The following is a 17,658-nucleotide window of genomic DNA, read 5'->3' as shown; positions in this document are numbered from 1 at the left end:
CTGACCGATGACTTATTTTCATGAGACTGTATTTTCTCCTGTATTGTGCTACCTTGCAACTGCCATGTTCAAGTTGAGACTTAGCTGAAGGATCTAGGGGCAGTGCTCTTTGTGCTTCTGCTATTTGTTTGGAAGGGGATTTCCAAGCATATAGGAAACTGTCATTGGTTCCATCATTGTATTATGGTTCCTTTTTATCTATGTCTACATACCAAAGGAGACAGCAAACAAATGAATCAATTCCTTCAGCAATATTCCATTGCTATTATCTTTACAAAGAGTTGGTATCAGCAGTAGTCTCCAAATCTCAGCATCTTATTTCTGTTGCTTCTTGAGAAGGGGAAAATCTCTTTTAATATTTTTTTAAATCCTTTCTCTTCCAGCTTATGCATCTTGTGGACAGATGACTAAATTATACCGTGGGTTTGGCAATGACTTCACAGTTACTTCTTCCCAGTTTAAATTGTAAAACTTCTGACATGCTCCATAAAATCTCTTGTAAGTTTTTCTCTTACGATGAATTTTCATTGTAAACTGCTTTATAAATTCATCATGAACATAAAAGGAAAAATTCATGAAAGCTGAGCACACTATAAGCTATACTTGGCCGCTGCACTGGGTAATATACATGACAGAAAAATGGAAACAGAAAAATTAATAGAGAGTGGATATGAATATGAACTATGTCAGACTTGTTCTAAATCACTAACGTTTGACAAAAGAGTCATTCTCCAAAGATAACTTTTAAATTTTCGGATTTCCATCACTTTAGTATAAATTATCATTCCTTTGAATATCTTTTTGAAAAAGAAAGTAGAGATTAAAGGAAAATTATCAGATTTACTTTCCAGTTAAACTCCAGTAATGAAGATCTAGAGGTGCATTTCTTTCTCGATGTAGGTCAGGCTAGTAAAAAAAAATGACACGATTTCTTTTCTTAATAAAAAATACCTAGGCAAAAAAAGCGCACTTATTTCATTAGGAGATTTTAGGGGTGGCTGACTTGAATTGAGATGGCTTGGTTTGAAATCTTTTTATTTCTTAGTTCAAATTACTCTCAGTCAGGCAGTCTCCCCTGTCATTAAGCTGATACAGTGCACTGTGGAGGCCACGGGCAAAGGCAAAGGCAAATGCAATCTGTCTGGGAAGGCCAGACCATTGAGAAGAACGGGAATACGAGTCACATCTGAGGTACCAAGGGAAGGCCAAGGGACAAGTTAATTTCAAACCAAGACAAAATTATGAGGTTTTTCATTTCTCAACAGAAATTTGCTACTTGAAAATTAATAAATCAATATTTTGGCTTTTGGTTATCATCCATTTTTCAATGGTGGAATTCCCAGTAACTACAAACTCTCATTTTTAATAAATACTACAAACTAAAATACACAGTGGACTTCTTAAATACCTTTTACACAAACAGCTACCTAAGAACATCCTCTCATTTAGACTTCAGCTTTACAGGTCACAGGGGCACAAGAGTAATAGCTTTCCAAATTGCTCAATTGCTAGTGCTGTTTCAGAGGATTTATTTCAGATTTGTGAAAGTTCTGCGTCCTGAGCAGCTGGGCTGTCCTGTGAGTCCTATGCCAATGCTGCAGGGATTGGGATGGTGTAAGAACCTAGTCTGAGCTAAAATGGCAGGTCACTGTGCAAAGCAGCGGACTGACTTAGGGGATCTGGATTCCAGTTTTGCCCTCCTAGGCTTGGCTGCTTGCTGGCTTCCTAAGCCTGTATGTCATTTGTAGAAAGATAAATTTCATATCCACAACGATGACAGCCAGCGTGCCTTGTCTGTTGGAACAAGCTAGCTGTGTTCCATACACAGCAGTCCCCAGAGGGACCCAGAACATTTAGAAGTGGTGCCTTGGCAAAGAATTGCTCTCATTGCTACAAGCAAAAGAATCCCATCGAAATAATTTTTTTGTTCAGAGGATTATTCTTCATAATTCAGCCCCTACAGCTTTATTCATGTTCTTTCAGGGCCTTCCAATTTCTGTGTCAGGACTCTGTTATTCCAGAGCGTTTGCATTTTGGTGTCGGGATAGTGCATCGTTCTGTTCATACAGAACCAGAGCACAACCTCCAATATGAAATAACAAAAGCTTTAATAGATATGGATAAAATCCTATTCTGAAGAATTTTACCTCTAAGCTGTATGATACTTCCAAGTATTTCACTTTCTAATATGCACTGCAGTACAAACTCGTGTTCATAGACATTGCTGTTAAAGATCACTGGCTGAACCCTTGCTGAATGACATTTTATTTTCCTTGTTTCTACTCAGCATGTGTCTTTGGATTATTCTTTCTAAACGTTATCACACTCACTATTAAGAATCACCACCTTCCCATGACTGTCTTTGCCAGAGTTTCCGCAAACTCCTGCCTGATGCTAACCAGCATTTTTTTTTCTTCCAAGGCCAACAGTTTCTTTTTCTGTTTAAGAGAAGATGCTCTTTTGTTCTTGGACATGAGGTGCTAACTTCTTTTCTCTTTGGATTATCTGTGGGTTTTATAGGACTGAGGCAGTGAGAGATAAAAGGACAACTGGGTATGGACCAGCTGAGAGGTTGGCTGGGCTAAGTCTTAGGATGGTCCTATGGCACCAAAAGCATTGCCAAAGTTAGAGGATGGACCAAAAGGAGGTACAAACTGCTGGGCAAGCAAATGAGGAAAAGTATTAAAGTGTTGGAGTAGGAGGTACATGTTGGCTTTGGGAATGCAAGGTGCTGGGAAAGAGCAAGAGATCACAGAAAGGAGGAAAATGAAGAGTGAGGGGAAGGGAAGGGAAGGGAAGGGAAGGGAAGGGAAGGGAAGGGAAGGGAAGGGAAAGATACTTGGGAGATTAAAGAGTAAATAAACTACCCAAAGATGAGATATTCAGCATTGTTATGACAGAGAGAGGAAACAAACACAGGTCTCTGTGTTCTTTGGGGATATGACACTGGGACACTTTGGAGAAGCCTGACTGTTTTCCAAGCAGCCACCAATTTATGCATTCAGATAATTTTCTCTAATGTGCATGTTTTGATTTTTCTGTGTATTTGGTCTCAAGCTGCCATTTCTAAGCACTCTTGTCCTCTTCTCTCATTTTTATCTGCTGTAGCATTTGAAAATCCTTATAGCAGAACAGAATCATATAAATAGTATTTTTTGGTGTTTTGTCAATGAAGATTTTTAAGATTAAGTCTATTGTGTTTCTATATGATTCCAACATACTTCATCCTATAATTTAATAGTTAATCATAAACCTAAAGTAATGATAAATGACAGTTTAAGTAATAATAAGCATCAGTTCTTAAGGAGCATTTGAGTGTCTGCTTTAACATACAATCCTTTTTAGCATCATTCTTAAGGATCTTGGATTTTTTCCTTAAAGGTTTTTCTGCTAATGTCCTTTTGTGCCATACTGTCACCATTCTCATTTTATGGAAATAAATAATCTTCCTGTAATTGGCTTCTGGTAGGACACTGACAATGTTTAAGAAGGATCTCCAAGTCAAAGCATTGCTACTGATCATTGGCCCTTCCCCTGATGACTGATACTGCTGATTAGTTAAATGGATGGCATAACTATTCAAAGCACCAGGAATAAGTGTAAAATCACTCATCACACATGAAATGAGCAGCTACTGCTCTCGTCCCATACTGATATATCTGAGGCATGTGAAGTTTGGAATGCCTGCAGGAACTGGTCAGTTAAGAGAATTTCAGTGGTCCTCCACTCTGTTAGTTGCTGCTGACCTGTATTCAGATTTTGCCCCCAACTTGAGTAGTCTGAAGGGCTACCATCCATCAGAGTACGGGAAGTGCAATGTTTATGTCACAGCTGAGCAGTTTTAACTGCACTATTGCCTCATGTCCTCACTGCTCTGGGTTACGCCGCTGCAGTCGCACTGAACTTTGAGTACAACTCTCTCCATGGCAAATTCCAGCTGATTTTAGAAAGCCTTCTCAGGATTTAGGAGGCTATGGATTAAATAGCCCAGAAGCTGGTGTTGTTTTCTTCTGCAACTGGAAATAAGAATGAAATTGTGATTTTCTTATAGGGTAAAACAGCTTCTCTTGAAGACTTTGGAAATCTGCCACAAGGTCTACGCAGCAGCTGTTCTGAAGTAGGGGGAAATGGTAGAAAGCTGGGAACTGAGACCAACAGCTGCAGAATTATTTTTTACAGCTGTCTCATGCTCTTTTCCTTTGATATGCATCTTCTGTTTTTGTGGTATTTGAGAACAGCTTCTCATGACAAAACCCCACTTCTGGATCTGGGGTGTAGGGTGAGCACCCCTGAGTGACAATAAGGCTCCCTGCTTTTTTTGTGATGAGCTGCCTGGAGAGCACTTCTACTGGGATGAGAGAAAACAACATTTTTCCTGTGGAGAAGATGTGCAAGAAATAGTCATTGCACTTTTGGAGACCCCCAGTAGGTGATACTACTGAGGGAGACTTCCCAGTAAGAAATGAAATGCAGCCTCACCCTGTCCTCTCTCTGAAGATGTACGACGCTCAATGAGATACTAATGGAAGGCTACCAACTCCTAAGCTGCCCTCGTAAAGTTGTTGCCCTCACCTCCCAAATAACATCTGATGAAGGTACCCACCATGCCATGACAGAAATATTCAGACCCCTAGGATGTCCAAGTTTTGCAGGGAGGCATCGCTGGAGTCCAAATCTCCTTTCTGTGTGCCACCTCTAATCTCTTCGCAAAGTCCGAAGTACTAGAAAGATATTGTGTTTCACAGGAATGCCATAGTAACTCATCGTGGTGGGTCTTTGAGGATGTAGATAGAATCACCAGGCAAGATTTAAAACTCTGGACTTTACAAGAGAAATTGAAATGGTGTGATCACCTTTGGATGGAAGGAAAGAGGGTAATTATGCAAAAATGTCAGAAAATGTTTTAAGCAGGAATGCTGTAAGCTTTAGGTATATGTTCACAGTTCCCTCAGATATATAATTCTCTACTGACTCTCTCAACATATATTATTCTTCATATGTATTATTATAAAACAACCCAATTCCAGCCTTTTGTCACATTTCAGTCCTTCAATCATACTTACGACATGTTGAAAATTGATGTTTTTTCCACAGGAGGTAGCTGAAAATTTGTTTACTGATACAAAAATGTGAAGCTGGATTTCTGAGAGCTGAGTTATGTTACCGGATTAATCTCTTCTCACACCTTGTGCTTTGTTCTGATGTGTTTCTTAGGTAAAAGTTACCTCTATGACAAAAGAATTTGTCATCCGTTTTTTGTCATAATGCGCTCTGCAGAGAATGCATCATTTCAGAAACCTCATCATATAAAATGAAACTGCTCTAAGATTACACCATAAAAAGACTTTTAGCACACCGTAAAAGAAATATAAGTAGCATTCAGTTACCAAAAGTGGTTTGCCATCATCCACACCTTCATCATCTTTAACCATTTAAAGATTGCATTTGAGAAATACTCACCTAACATACAGAGATGACTTATAGAAGCTGGTAAAGCTTTTAAGTTCCTTTCAGTGACATTACAAACAGAGAACCATTTCTGGTGAATAAGCCTCAAAATATTTGTGTATTCTGCTGACAAAATGAAATATATCCTGAAATTCCTAGACTTTTTGGCATATGAGAGTGATTAGAAAGCTTTTTTGCATAAATTTCAAATAAAGAATTGTTGGTTATATATGTTGTTGTTTTATGCAGCATGTGATCTGAGCAGTTAGATAGAAGCAAATATTCTTGAATTTATTCAGATAGGTACTAGAATATTCTCCTTGTAAACCTCTATTAATATGACTATGATAACTATTTCATTCCAGTTATCTACCACTAAGAAAAGTGTGTCCTCTTCATCACAGTCTTTAAGTGTTTTCTACTTTTAAAACAGGAGCTATTATATTTTTTGAAATATACAAAGTTTTTTTTTCCTCCGAATTATAGATGAAAGAGTCACCCACTTCAGATTAAATAACCTACTGTCAGAATCATGATTTCTTTGCTTGGCACACTCTATATTGCTTCTGTAGAAGTCACTTCTGCTTTTTTCTTACCACCTAAATAAGTTGTTTCTTAGCAAAAATGCTGGAGTTGATTTTTATGATTTTCTCTTTTACTATGCTGTCCTATGTCTGATGATCCAGCATGAAAAATTGGAAAGTTCTTATCTTTTTTGATCTATGTAGAATTCTTCTGCAGTGAAGGGGTATCTCTTGTTTTGCTGATGGGATGTTTTAATCATCTTTAAAGCCATGGCCATCATGTATATAGGTATGTAATTAAACAAAAATAGAAATACATGAGGGACACAGCCGACCCTAACTCACAATCACTTACTTGCCTCTTTAGTGCCTAAATACATGTCTGTTAAATAGACAGGCAGGTAGGATAGCACAATCCTATAGAGGATTATTACAGAGGGTAATTTTAGCTGAAGATCTTGGAAGTAGACTAGAGCTTTTCTGGAAGATACCTAATGTATCTTCTTACACTTCAGCAGGAGCTGAAGCTTTCCATATGAAATTTATGAACAAAATTCTGAAATTTGGAGTTCAGGATTTGATTAAATCACTCACAAGACTCTAGGAGTAAGCACTCACCATACTTCTCTCAACTGTTGCTAGTCTTCAGAAAACAGAATTTCCATTTCATGCTTTTTGGGGGATGTGCTCCACTTCTGCTGTCTCTGGAACGCTCCTGCAGTCTTTGTCCTAAGCTCAGAAGGGTCCCTGCTCACTTTCCAGCTCCCTCCAAAGGCCATAACTCCTCTTTGTGCAATGCGATCGGGGGGGGGGGGAGAATACGTCAGTGACACAGTAGAACCCCCAGTTGCTGAAATTCTCCCTTATTTATAGGATGCTGAGCCTGTTATGAAACATCCATAAAGCTCTGGTAAAGCCGCTAGTTAAAAATTAAAAAATATAGAAACCAGAAGGGCTGTTTTGTTTCATGTTTCTGCCCTTCCCACAGTACTCACTAAAGATGTGCAATAAAACATATTAGACTTCAAATAACATGAAGTATTTCCTGTTCATATAGCCCTACGTGAAGCCTTTGAAAGGTTTCTTTTTTTTTGCATGCCATTTACGTAACTGGGTAACAAATGCAAAAATAAAAGTATGGGAGAACATAAGTCTTCAATAGCCAACAGCTCAAATACAACTCCACACCCATGACTTTATATTTCAAGTCTGTAATTCAGGATAGCCACAGAATAACAGAAAATTATATTTTTTTTCCCAGGCTTTGTCTTTAGATTTCACGGAAAGATTTCATTTCCTCAGATTGACCTCCAGCCTGAAACAGGTTTTAGTCAGCAGTTCGATCTGTTGGTGTTGCCTGGCAAAATTCATGCCAGTAGCATTTGACTGAATGGTTCAGCCTTCTCCATACCTTTCCAACAAGTGAATGAAAAAAAAAAGACATCCCTTAGAATTAAAGATGGAGTGCACCCATGATGAAAAAGGTTCTTTGGCCAGCAGGGAGTGCTGACCCTCATGCGGTCTCCTCAGCTGTGAGTGCATCAGAATCTGGCCATTTTTTGACATTGTCCTTAAAACCTACCTCTGGTTAGCTAAGCCCAGGCTGATGCTGACTCACTTAGAATGTGTTGTCATTAATGATGTAGTTCAGATCAGAAATAGGCTTTTGAAGTGATTTTCCTGATTGTTTCCACTTACTGTGCTTTGGTTTGCATCACGGAGACATCTTGGCATGTGTGGATGAGGTCTTCCAAAGGTCCCTAAAACAAACTTCCTTTCGGATGAAACTAAACCAAACATGTGGTGTGGTTTCATCAAATGGTATGCTTCAGGACTGCACTGAGTGTACTTCAGCCGCTACCAGGCAGTCAGTCCAGGCAACCAGAAAAAAGCTGAAATACATCTAGTGTCAACGTTGGATCATCACCGCAACCTCAGATTGCAAGCCACAAAGTTGGATTCGCTCCAACTGCATCACACGTCTTTCTGATGTAGATGTAGCCTTGGCAGGAGAGACCTGAGGAGACATTTGTTTTTAGAGGTCAGAGGAAAATATCTTTGGGGTGCCAAAGTCCTATATTCAGAGTTCATGGTTCTACTCACCATGCTTCCTGCATCTGCATAATAGATTTTGAAAGCAAAAGTGCATTTTGGATACAGTAAACTGGGACCACACTCTACAGCCTCGAAGTGACCCAAAAACCCAAGCTGTTTGATTTTGTCTTTAATGAAGCTGCGTCTAAGTCATTGTTGTGGTTTAACCCCAGCCAGCAACTAAGCACCAGGCAGCCACTCACTCACTGCCCCCCACCCAGTGGGATGGAGGAGGGAATCGGAAAAAAAAGGTAAAACTCATGGGTTGAGATAAGAACAATTTAATAGAACAGAAAAGAAGAAACTAATAATGATAATGATAGCACTAATAAAATGACAACAGTAATAATAAAAGGATTGGAATATGCAAGTGATGCACAATGCAATTGCTCACCACCCACCAACTGACACCCAGTTAGTCCCTAAGCCGCAATCCCCCCGCCCCCACTCCCCCCAGTTTATATACTGGGCATGACATCACATGGTATGGAATACCCCTTTGGCCACTTTGGGTCAGCTACCCGGGCTGTGTCCCCTCCCAACTCCTTGTGCCCCTCCAGCTCTTGCTGGCTGGGCATGAGAAGCTGAAAAATCCTTGACTTAGGCTAAACATGACTTAGCAACAACTGAAAACATCAGCGTGTTATCAACATTCTTCTCATACCAAACTCAAAAACACAGCACTGTACCAGCTACTAGTAAGACAATTAACTCTATCCCAGCTGAAACCAGGACAGTCACGATGTCTACAGGCACACGCTTTCAGACTGGATGTTGGGAACTCGTGGAAGACCTGCAAATTAAAATTTTATTTTAAAAACTGGGTCACTTCACCACCCCCTTAAAAGAGAGCAGCAATGCGTGCATTGGACCCTGCTTGAATGAAGTAGGAGGTCACTGCTGGCACATGTTTGCACCTGCACATCTTTGCTGTGAAACATTGTCCTCACTTGGAAACTAGAGCATAGCTGACCTTCCAGAAATGGGGTAAAAACCTACCTTCTGGGTTGCAATATCATTATCATCATTAACAGCTTTGTGGTTCCCTCCTTGGCAGAGTTTTAAGTAAATAGCTGAGTTCAATGTCAGTCTCGTGTCCTCTAAGTTTCAATTTTCCCTTCTGCTGAGATTTGGTTTTGCTGCTCCACTGCCACAAGGAGCTTCAAAGCCAGTGATGGGCCCCAAGAAAATTTTATCACTGGGAAGGGAATGTGGTGGGACACAGATATTTAACATGAAACCATGCAGCATCTTTTTGTCCCCACTGGTGTTTAGGTCATCCCTGGGAAAATAAAGGGACAGCTGGATATGTGCAGCAGCTATTTTTGGCTTCTGGAACAATCATTTTGGATTAGAGGAGGCTAGGTGCAAATTAAAGAGACCTATAGCCGTCTGAAATTTTTGAGGATGAATCACTTGTCAGTTAGCCCTAAGAAGGGTGAGCAGGAAGATGGAAGATAATCTGTTTTAGTAGAATTTGTGAGCTGCATTGTTGCCGGCATTTGCCCAAAAGAAACATTCAGACACGTCATGTTTACAGCAGCTGCTCTGCAGAACAATGAAAACACGGATTTCTCCTGGCACCCTGAAACCGAAGCAGGCCACGCTGAAGCTCCTGTGGCAGATGAAAACTCCCAGCTATTATTTTCTGTTCATTTACCGTGCCAGTGGAAGGGACCGTGCCGGCCCCCCCGGGGTGATTTCCAGTCCTCCCCGCTGTGCCTGCGTGGGCAGAGGCCCCACGGCTCTCTCACCGCGGTGGGAAGCATCCAGACCGCCTGAAAAAGCAACGCCGATCGCGTCTATCACTCCAGAGAGCTCGCGGTGCCCGTGGCGAGAGCCAGGATTTCCAGCCCGCAGCGCTGAGCGGGACACGTCGTTTCCCGTAGCGGTGCTTCCCCAGGATGAGTGATAAGGTGGAGATTAAACTTGCAATGTGATCCTGCTTCTGGCTGCTGGAGACTTTTGAAGAGACCGTGACGGTGGTGACTTACGAGCTAGGAGATTAAAAGTAGCTTCTCTTCTTTTTAACATGCAGAGCCACCGCTCCGGTTACAGTGGGTGTGAGACCCGCCTGGTTACAGGAGGAGAGGACAAGAGCTCACTTGGACTTACTCCAGTCCAGCGATAGAGAGAAGTACGACGAAACCAAGCATTTCAAAAACGTAATTATGCCAGACACAGTAAACTTTGCCCAAAGGACAAATTCTGCACCAAATTTTCAAACCCTGCCTGTTTATGTGCATTCAGGAACAATTTTACATCAAAGCAAATATTTTTTTTTTATGACGGCTGAGTCAGAAGGCAGCGGGATTTTCTCTGTAGAGAGCTGTACAGCTTTTTCTTTAGAGAAGCAAGGCCTTGCATGGTTGGCACCGAGTGGAAACCAGGAGAGCTGCTGGAACAACAGTCATAAGAAGTGGGAGTTCTTGTCCAGATGAGCCTGATTGTGTTAAAAACTACCAAGAGGCTGTAGCAGAGCAGTGGGCTAAAATCTAAATTACTCTTTATAGCTTTCACAGGGCTACAGCAGGTAGCTCCTACCCTGATAGAGTGAAATTAAAGTACGTGTTTCAGCCGTCAGGGCCACGAACACAGCTCAATGAACTGCATTTTACAAAATCTCCTGTGTTTCTTTTGGATGTATGAGTAACGAGGCTGGAACCTCCAAGCCCTTAAGATCCCAAGACTGCTCCATGGGCCATGTGTAAGGTCCGTTGCCCTTCTTTTGCAGCTTAGTCTCAGGTTTTGTATGACTGCAAAGACACTGCAGTTTGAGAAATCTCAATATGCTCCTTGCTTGAATAGGAATATCCACTAGCCAGTCTAGTTTCCTAATAACTAATGACCTTCTTATCTGGCTTACTTTCCTAAAACAAATTTTCAAACTTACCATTGTTTTTTCTTCTTCTGTTGATTTGCTCAGCCCTGTTCACAGGCCTGCAGGGTTACAAACCCTCTCTGATCATATGCTAATGAGTCATTAGTACTGACTGTCTGTTAATGTGAATAACCTTCTTAGTCACTCTTTGTCCAAATAAAGAAGTCTATTCTGATAACAAAAATGTTACAACCAGCCAAGAATCAGGGAGATAAAATTAGAACAGCTCTTCCTCAGGGCTGCCAGGAGCAGGGCTCGGCTCACTCTGCCTCTGCCTCTGCTCCCACTGCCCCTTTGTTTTTTCCCCTTGTTTTATTTAAGCATACGTGTTCACTTCACTACACTTTGAGTCTAAGATTGCATAATCGTGTTTCAGTCAGATTTTAACGTCTTTAGGTGGCTAAGAACAAAAGGTCAACACCGTTACTAGCTGTGGAGCTTTACTGAAGTGTGACTTCACCATAAAATTGGCACAAGGTCATTTTGAGATATTTTTACACTTTCGTTAGCAAAGGGGAATTACCCATTCACTTCTGGACAAGGTTAAATAGCTGACGACAGCTACAGGTTAAATATTAAACCATTGATCCTTCATTTCAAGTGAGAAATTGCAGTTGTCTTCAAAAACACTTGGAAGTTCAGGCAGCATCTTGGAACTGGTACAAGGAAAGACCACTTTTAATTAGCACAAGGGAACTGTACAAATTTTGAGCCAGACTCTGCTGTCTTGCACCTTCATACAACTTTGCAAGAGTAACAAAGGCCATATATTGCTGTTTGAAAAACTCAGCATATTTTTTTCAAGCAACCAGTGTTTGCTTGTGTTATACTCGGCAGGTCTGAAGTTGCAATCAGATGAGATGGCTGAGCTGACTTCTCAGCTTGCTATTGCTAAAAAATAATTGAGGTGGTTGGTTTTTTTCTCTTCTGGGTTAATTTCTACCACTTTCATGAGCTCAGCTGCCTCCTTGAAAGGTCAGACAGTACTAAGTCACCCCAGGGAAGAGCTGGGGACCACTGGGGTAAAGAGAAAGAAGGAGGACGCTGGTAACAAAAAGGAGGAGGAGGAGAGGGAGAAGGCCTCCTCCTTTTAGCAGCCCTGAGCTGCTGGATCAGTTCAGCCTATTTGGTCTGACTGGATCCTGGGGGTCCTACAGTAGATTTGCAGTAGCCCAAGGTCTCCACAACTCAAGCATTTAGACCCAGATTTAATAAAATGTTTAGGCTCCTGGGTTTTTGCTAGACTTGTAACTTCCTTTTTGATTTTCTTTTCAAAGAGCTTGGTAACAGCTAAGATCTATACCTTCTGGTGTTTGGGCCTGTGGAATTATGATTATGGTGATAACTTTGAAAATCTGAACCGAGTTCAAGTCACCCATTTGCTCACAGCTTGCAGTAATAGCTACCGCAGGGGGTAAAAAGCTGCCTTCATTTCAGACAGGGACTGTGTGCTTCTAGAGCGCATGATTTTGGCACTTTTTCTAAAATGTTACTGAATTTGGTATTTGTACTCTAAAATACACCAGCTCGTTGCATTTGGCCACCAGCCATTTCTCATCCCTTTGTATGGCCAGGACGTGCTTGCAGCTCAGTTTTCTCTCCTGGTTTTCCTCGCATGGCTTCCCAGGCTGCCTGAATTACAGCACATGATGCCTAAACTGCTAAACCTTTACCTGAGTAAAAACATATGCCCTTATTTACTATCCAGCCACATTACCAGCCCTGGACTATAGTGTGCTGTGGCTTAGTTCTTCAAATCTCCTTGGGGATGTGGTTCAGAACAGAGGCATGAGACGCAGCCAGCATTTCTAAAGGTGGCCACGACTCACGTTCTGCATGCTGTGTGGCTTGAATGAGTAAGTCAGGCAGAAACAGAGGCTAAAAGGTGGCAGTCTGTAGCTGTGTAGAAATAGGGAATTTTTTTTTTTTTAACTGCACTGAATATGTGAAGGCTTCTAATTCACAATGGTTCAAAGTCAAACCCACAACCTTATTACAATTGTGTTTAAAATCGCCTCGAGGAGGACTGGAAAAGCTTAAGTGTCCTAGGATGGCCAAGAGTCCATTTAAGAAGGTGAAAAGCCTCAGCTCATTCTTGTGGTCCCCCAAAACACATGTTGACTGTGTGAGCCCTTCTAGTTTCCTTTAGTTCAAACTAAAAAAAGATGCTTTCCACACACCTACTTCAACTTGCACCAAGATGAAGAGGGAAGATGCTTTCCGCACACCTACGTCAACCTGCACCACGATGAAGAGGGAACTTCCTAGAGAGGAGACGGCTGTGTAATGACCAGGTGCTTTTCCTGACTGCACCTCAAATGTGAGTTTCTCCTGAGAGTACCTGGCTGTTCGCTGATGCGGTCAGGGCAGCAGTGGGTCGGGCAGCGCACTGGGAGAAAGGGCCGTGATAAAACTCGGATGTAGACAGGTTTCAGTGGTGTTGCAGTGGGGAAAGAACCTAAAAACTCACTACTGTAATATTTTATAAGCGGTATCTACTGTTGCTTTGCTTCTGATAATAGGTACTTGGCTATTAATGTAAAACTTCCATAAAGCCTCCCTTACATTGTATTTTATAGACGCCTGTGCAAGTCTGATTAACAGTGACGGATGACTGAGGGTGCAGTCCTCTTTCCAAATGGTGAGAGGTGTCCTGTAACATTTGCTGGCCACATTTGCCTAGGTTTGGGGGTGGTGATCACAGCTACAGGACTGCTTTTTCTCAAGTAATACCCTAATTAATTTAATAAGGCAAATGTTGTCCCAGCAGTGCAGCTTTACTGCGTAATGACTAATCTCTGTCACAGCAGGATGCCAAGAATGAGTTTCTCTGGGAAGCTGTGGGTATGCATAATGAGCAGCTATCCCTAATAAAGTCTTTTTAATCAGGAGTCTTTCTCAGTTCAACTGAGTTAAATGAGTTTGCACTTTGTAAACACATGGGTGCAAGTCTCTGACTTGGGTAAAACACCGCATCTGCTCTGAAGTCAGCGAACATTTAAATAAATTGATATCCTGGCTCTAAGAGTTAACTTTTGTGCTCATACGTGTGACAGGAATGCCCATGTAACTCTATACTGCACCCAGTTAATGTATGTAGAGTATGTGATACTTCTTTTTGTGTATGCATTTCATTTTCCTGCTAACAACCTTTGACCATAAGTCACAGCCAAGGACTCTGTATCTGTCAGTACATTTCAACTGAATTTGAAAAAAAAAAAAAAAAAGACAGATGTTTCAAAGATGCGAGTTTCCTGTACATTTGAAGAAAGCAGGTGAGAAAGGAGAGAGACCATATGTATGGGTAGTACTCCAGTACTTTTTCGAAGGACTAATTTTTAAGCAAATTTCCCATTAGCCTGCTCTTGCTCCGTGTAGTTTCACATCATGGGGTGGTCTCAGTGTGTACAAAAGGGATTCCTTTCAGATTAAACTGAACTGGGAGATCCTCTCTGGGACTGTCTTTTCTTTAACGTACTTCAGTCACATATGGACATATAGTCCATGAGACCAGGCAAGGGATGCTCAAAAATCCCTGAAATGTAGATAGCAGAGACCATGATGTCCTGTTCCTCTCTACAGACCTGATCCTATTAGTCTGCACTTGCTTGCTAATATAGACACAGCCATCAGCGCTCTCGCCCGAGGCACCCCATCCTGATTAACATCAAACAGGCTGTCCGATGCTGTCTCAGTTCCCCAAATTCAGGAAAGCTTCAGCTGGAGTTCATACCTTATTAGATGCCGGGGAGCCTAGTCTTCCATCGGTGTGTCCCTGTTGATTGCACCTCAGCGGGGAGATCCCGCTGAAAGCAAGCAGGTCTCCTGAGATATGGGGTTCTATGTTTAATAGAAGCAGCTCTGCTTCCAGTTTGGGATTTGTACAAGTATAACCGCTAGAAAAATCTGTCCCGGGAGTCTGGACCATTGCAATTGTTCTTATGCATTAAAAATCACTTCAGCGACACATTTTGTGTTTTGGGAGGCTGTATTCCCTCAAGGATCTGCAATTGAATGTCACAGCATTATAATTAGACATGAGAATCGGTAAGTGAAAATGACAAGTTTGCCTTTGATGGCCATCCTGAGTGTCAAGGCCCATAACCTTTTAAAAATGTAGGCATAATACAGGTATAAAAGACTAATCTTTTATTCATAGGATCACCACCAAGGAAATGAATCTCTGCTTCTTCATATGACCATTGACTCGACAAGATTTTGCAGGCTTACCCCAAATTCAGGTGCATCTTTTCCTTATTTCTCTTGTTAAAGAAAACGTAAGTCTGCCTTGTGCTCCAGTAAGAATAATAACCTAAATTCCCAGCGCAGACAGACCCAGGAGAATAAGATATTATTTTTCTTTGACTGTTTCTATGTTGACTACAGAGGTCAAAGCAACCTGTCATAAAAATTGGGATACTATTGTGGTTAAATCACTTTGTAAAAGAGGCTGGAAACATCTTCTTATGTTTTTTACTTTTTTTTTTTTTTTACTATATATTTAATGGAGTAAGAAGATAAGTTCTTTTCATGCCAAAGATGCAAAGTAGATGTGCAGGATCAGTTAATAATTTCTGCATACTTCTAACACCATTTGCAAATACTGTCCCCCTAGAATTTCACACAAACAGGTTTTGTAAAAATCTAAGCCTCTAAATTTAATCTCTTAGTTTTTTATCACACATGATGTGTCTGGCAGAGGGAAAGCCCATAGCCCACCCAGGGACATCACACTGACTCTGCAGTTGTACCATGTAAGCACAGCAGCCACTGGTCCCACTTTGGCGTGGAAACATTCCAGTCTTCTCATGGAAATACAGCATAGCAAATCTATTTCTTCTGTTAAAATGAGAGTTTTGCCTTTATTTTCTGGTTATGATAACATGATTCATTTTTTTCTCACATACTTGTCCAGTTAAAATTGTAATAATTACAAAGCCACGCCTGGCTTCTCTGGCTTTAGAGTTTCACAAAGCAAGTCGCCACTGGGATGGGAAACCCAGGATGGTCTGTTGAAGAGCTGATAAAAAAAAGTCTAAGTTTGGTTACACATAGAGTCATAAAAGAAAAACAAAGGGAACCTCCCTGGGTTATCTTCTGGGTTCCTTCTTCCAATGCTTCATGGCAAGCATAACCCCAAGGACTGTTTTAGTTGGCCAGATCTTTTTACCTGAATTTTTGACCAAGTCTTCTGGATCTAGACCTCCTTCCTCTCATGCTATGTGAGAGTGTATATGAGAACTATAGCTATGTGTCATCTAATATAATGTTCTGCTAGTGAGCAGCAAGGAAATCTGGGAGGAACTACTAGATAAGGCTCAGAGAAAAAATTATCATAGATTATAAACCTGTTTTTTGGGGCTTGCTGTAAAATCAGATGTGGGATGTTCAAGAGAGGGAAATTTAGCTCATGAATAGTACTTTAATTTTTCTATTTAAGCACAACCACCATCCATATATTTAAATGTTGGAGAGAGAGAGAGAGAGAAATTATCTCCAGTTCCCCCATTCAAACTTTTCTCTCACCTGATCTGAAAGACCTTCAAGGGAAAATGGACTTAGAACTACTCTTTTGTGAAAGTGATAATTGATAAACTGGTCTGAATTTCACAGCTATTCTCAGGAGCTGTCTGAATACTCTCTGAAAATGAAATAGGATCTTAAGGATATTTCTTGTAAAGGGATCACCTGAATTTTGTCACTGGAGTTATATGGCCTAAATTGATTTGTTTGGCAAGGTGTTAGCTAACGTAGAATCATTTGTAATATTGATATTTTTATCTTCACAAACCTACGTCAACCTACAATCCATGTAGCTTAAATTGTCACTGCAGCAGAAATCAAAGGCATTAGTATAACCCTTCTGAGGATGGCATATATGTTAAATGTCTATACTCATACACTAGATTAAATCTCATAATTAGCAAGATGCAATAAGTTTTAAGAAATATGCTCACTGAGGAGGGTGCCTAGAAGCTTTTAAAAAATTATACTCCATATTAATATGTTTAAAGGCTGTCACTGCGAGCCAAAAAGCACAGATACAGAAGTTTAAAGGAAATCCTGCCCCTGCTCTGCCCTGTAACGACCAGCCTGTTCCCAGCACGGCCAGAACAGCCAACGTGCCTGAGGTGGCTGGTGATGGCGAGGGAGCGTCTCTGGCAGGAAACCTGCAGCCGAAGGGGGATGCTGGAGCCCCGCTCTTGATGTCAGGTAGGGACCCAAGTACTCCAATTACGAATCTGGCACGAGGACTACCGGTGGAGAAAAAACAGGGGAAAACAAGCAGCATTTGGCTGGTCACTGAGGGATGCTCTTTGCAAGGAGGTTCTCAAGTCTTACTGATGCCTTCATAAAGCTGATGTCTTTATAATGCTTCAGGAGTCTCAGAGGTTGTTGGGGAAATTGCCTTGCTTCCACTTTCAGGAACTGGTAACGCTGTTCCTTGGCAAAAGGCTTTTTTTGGGGTTGTTTTTTTTTTTTTTGAGCCCAAACCGATGCCCGTTTGGGATCCCAGAGAATCACAACTCCTAATGCCTATCATTTCTATAGATTGCCAACACTGTTTACCTTTACAACCAGGATGGGAATTTTGGGGAGAAGGTCCAGGTAGTGCCGAACAAAAGCTATAAGAAATTGCCGAAAGCTGTTCTGCAAGCATCTCACAAAGCACTAAAGGTCGGTGGTAGTAAGTGCCTTGCTGACAGCTGG

General features: G+C 41.2%; 1 long non-coding RNA gene across 1 annotated transcript; it reads left to right on the top strand.

Moving 5' to 3' along the window:
• Window positions 1–13,234: 13,234 nt before the first annotated feature.
• LOC142029426 (uncharacterized) lies at window positions 13,235–16,997 on the top strand. The gene is made up of 3 exons (XR_012649914.1): window positions 13,235–13,267; window positions 15,107–15,188; window positions 16,962–16,997. It is a non-coding gene; the product is annotated as an uncharacterized LOC142029426 (long non-coding RNA).
• The last annotated feature ends 661 nt before the right edge of the window (window positions 16,998–17,658 follow it).

The sequence above is a fragment of the Buteo buteo genome, chromosome 3 (assembly GCF_964188355.1).
Source record: "Buteo buteo chromosome 3, bButBut1.hap1.1, whole genome shotgun sequence".
Taxonomy (NCBI): Eukaryota; Metazoa; Chordata; class Aves; order Accipitriformes; family Accipitridae; genus Buteo; species Buteo buteo.
Note: the sequence above shows the minus strand (reverse complement) of the source record. Positions and strands in the feature narration are given on the sequence as shown.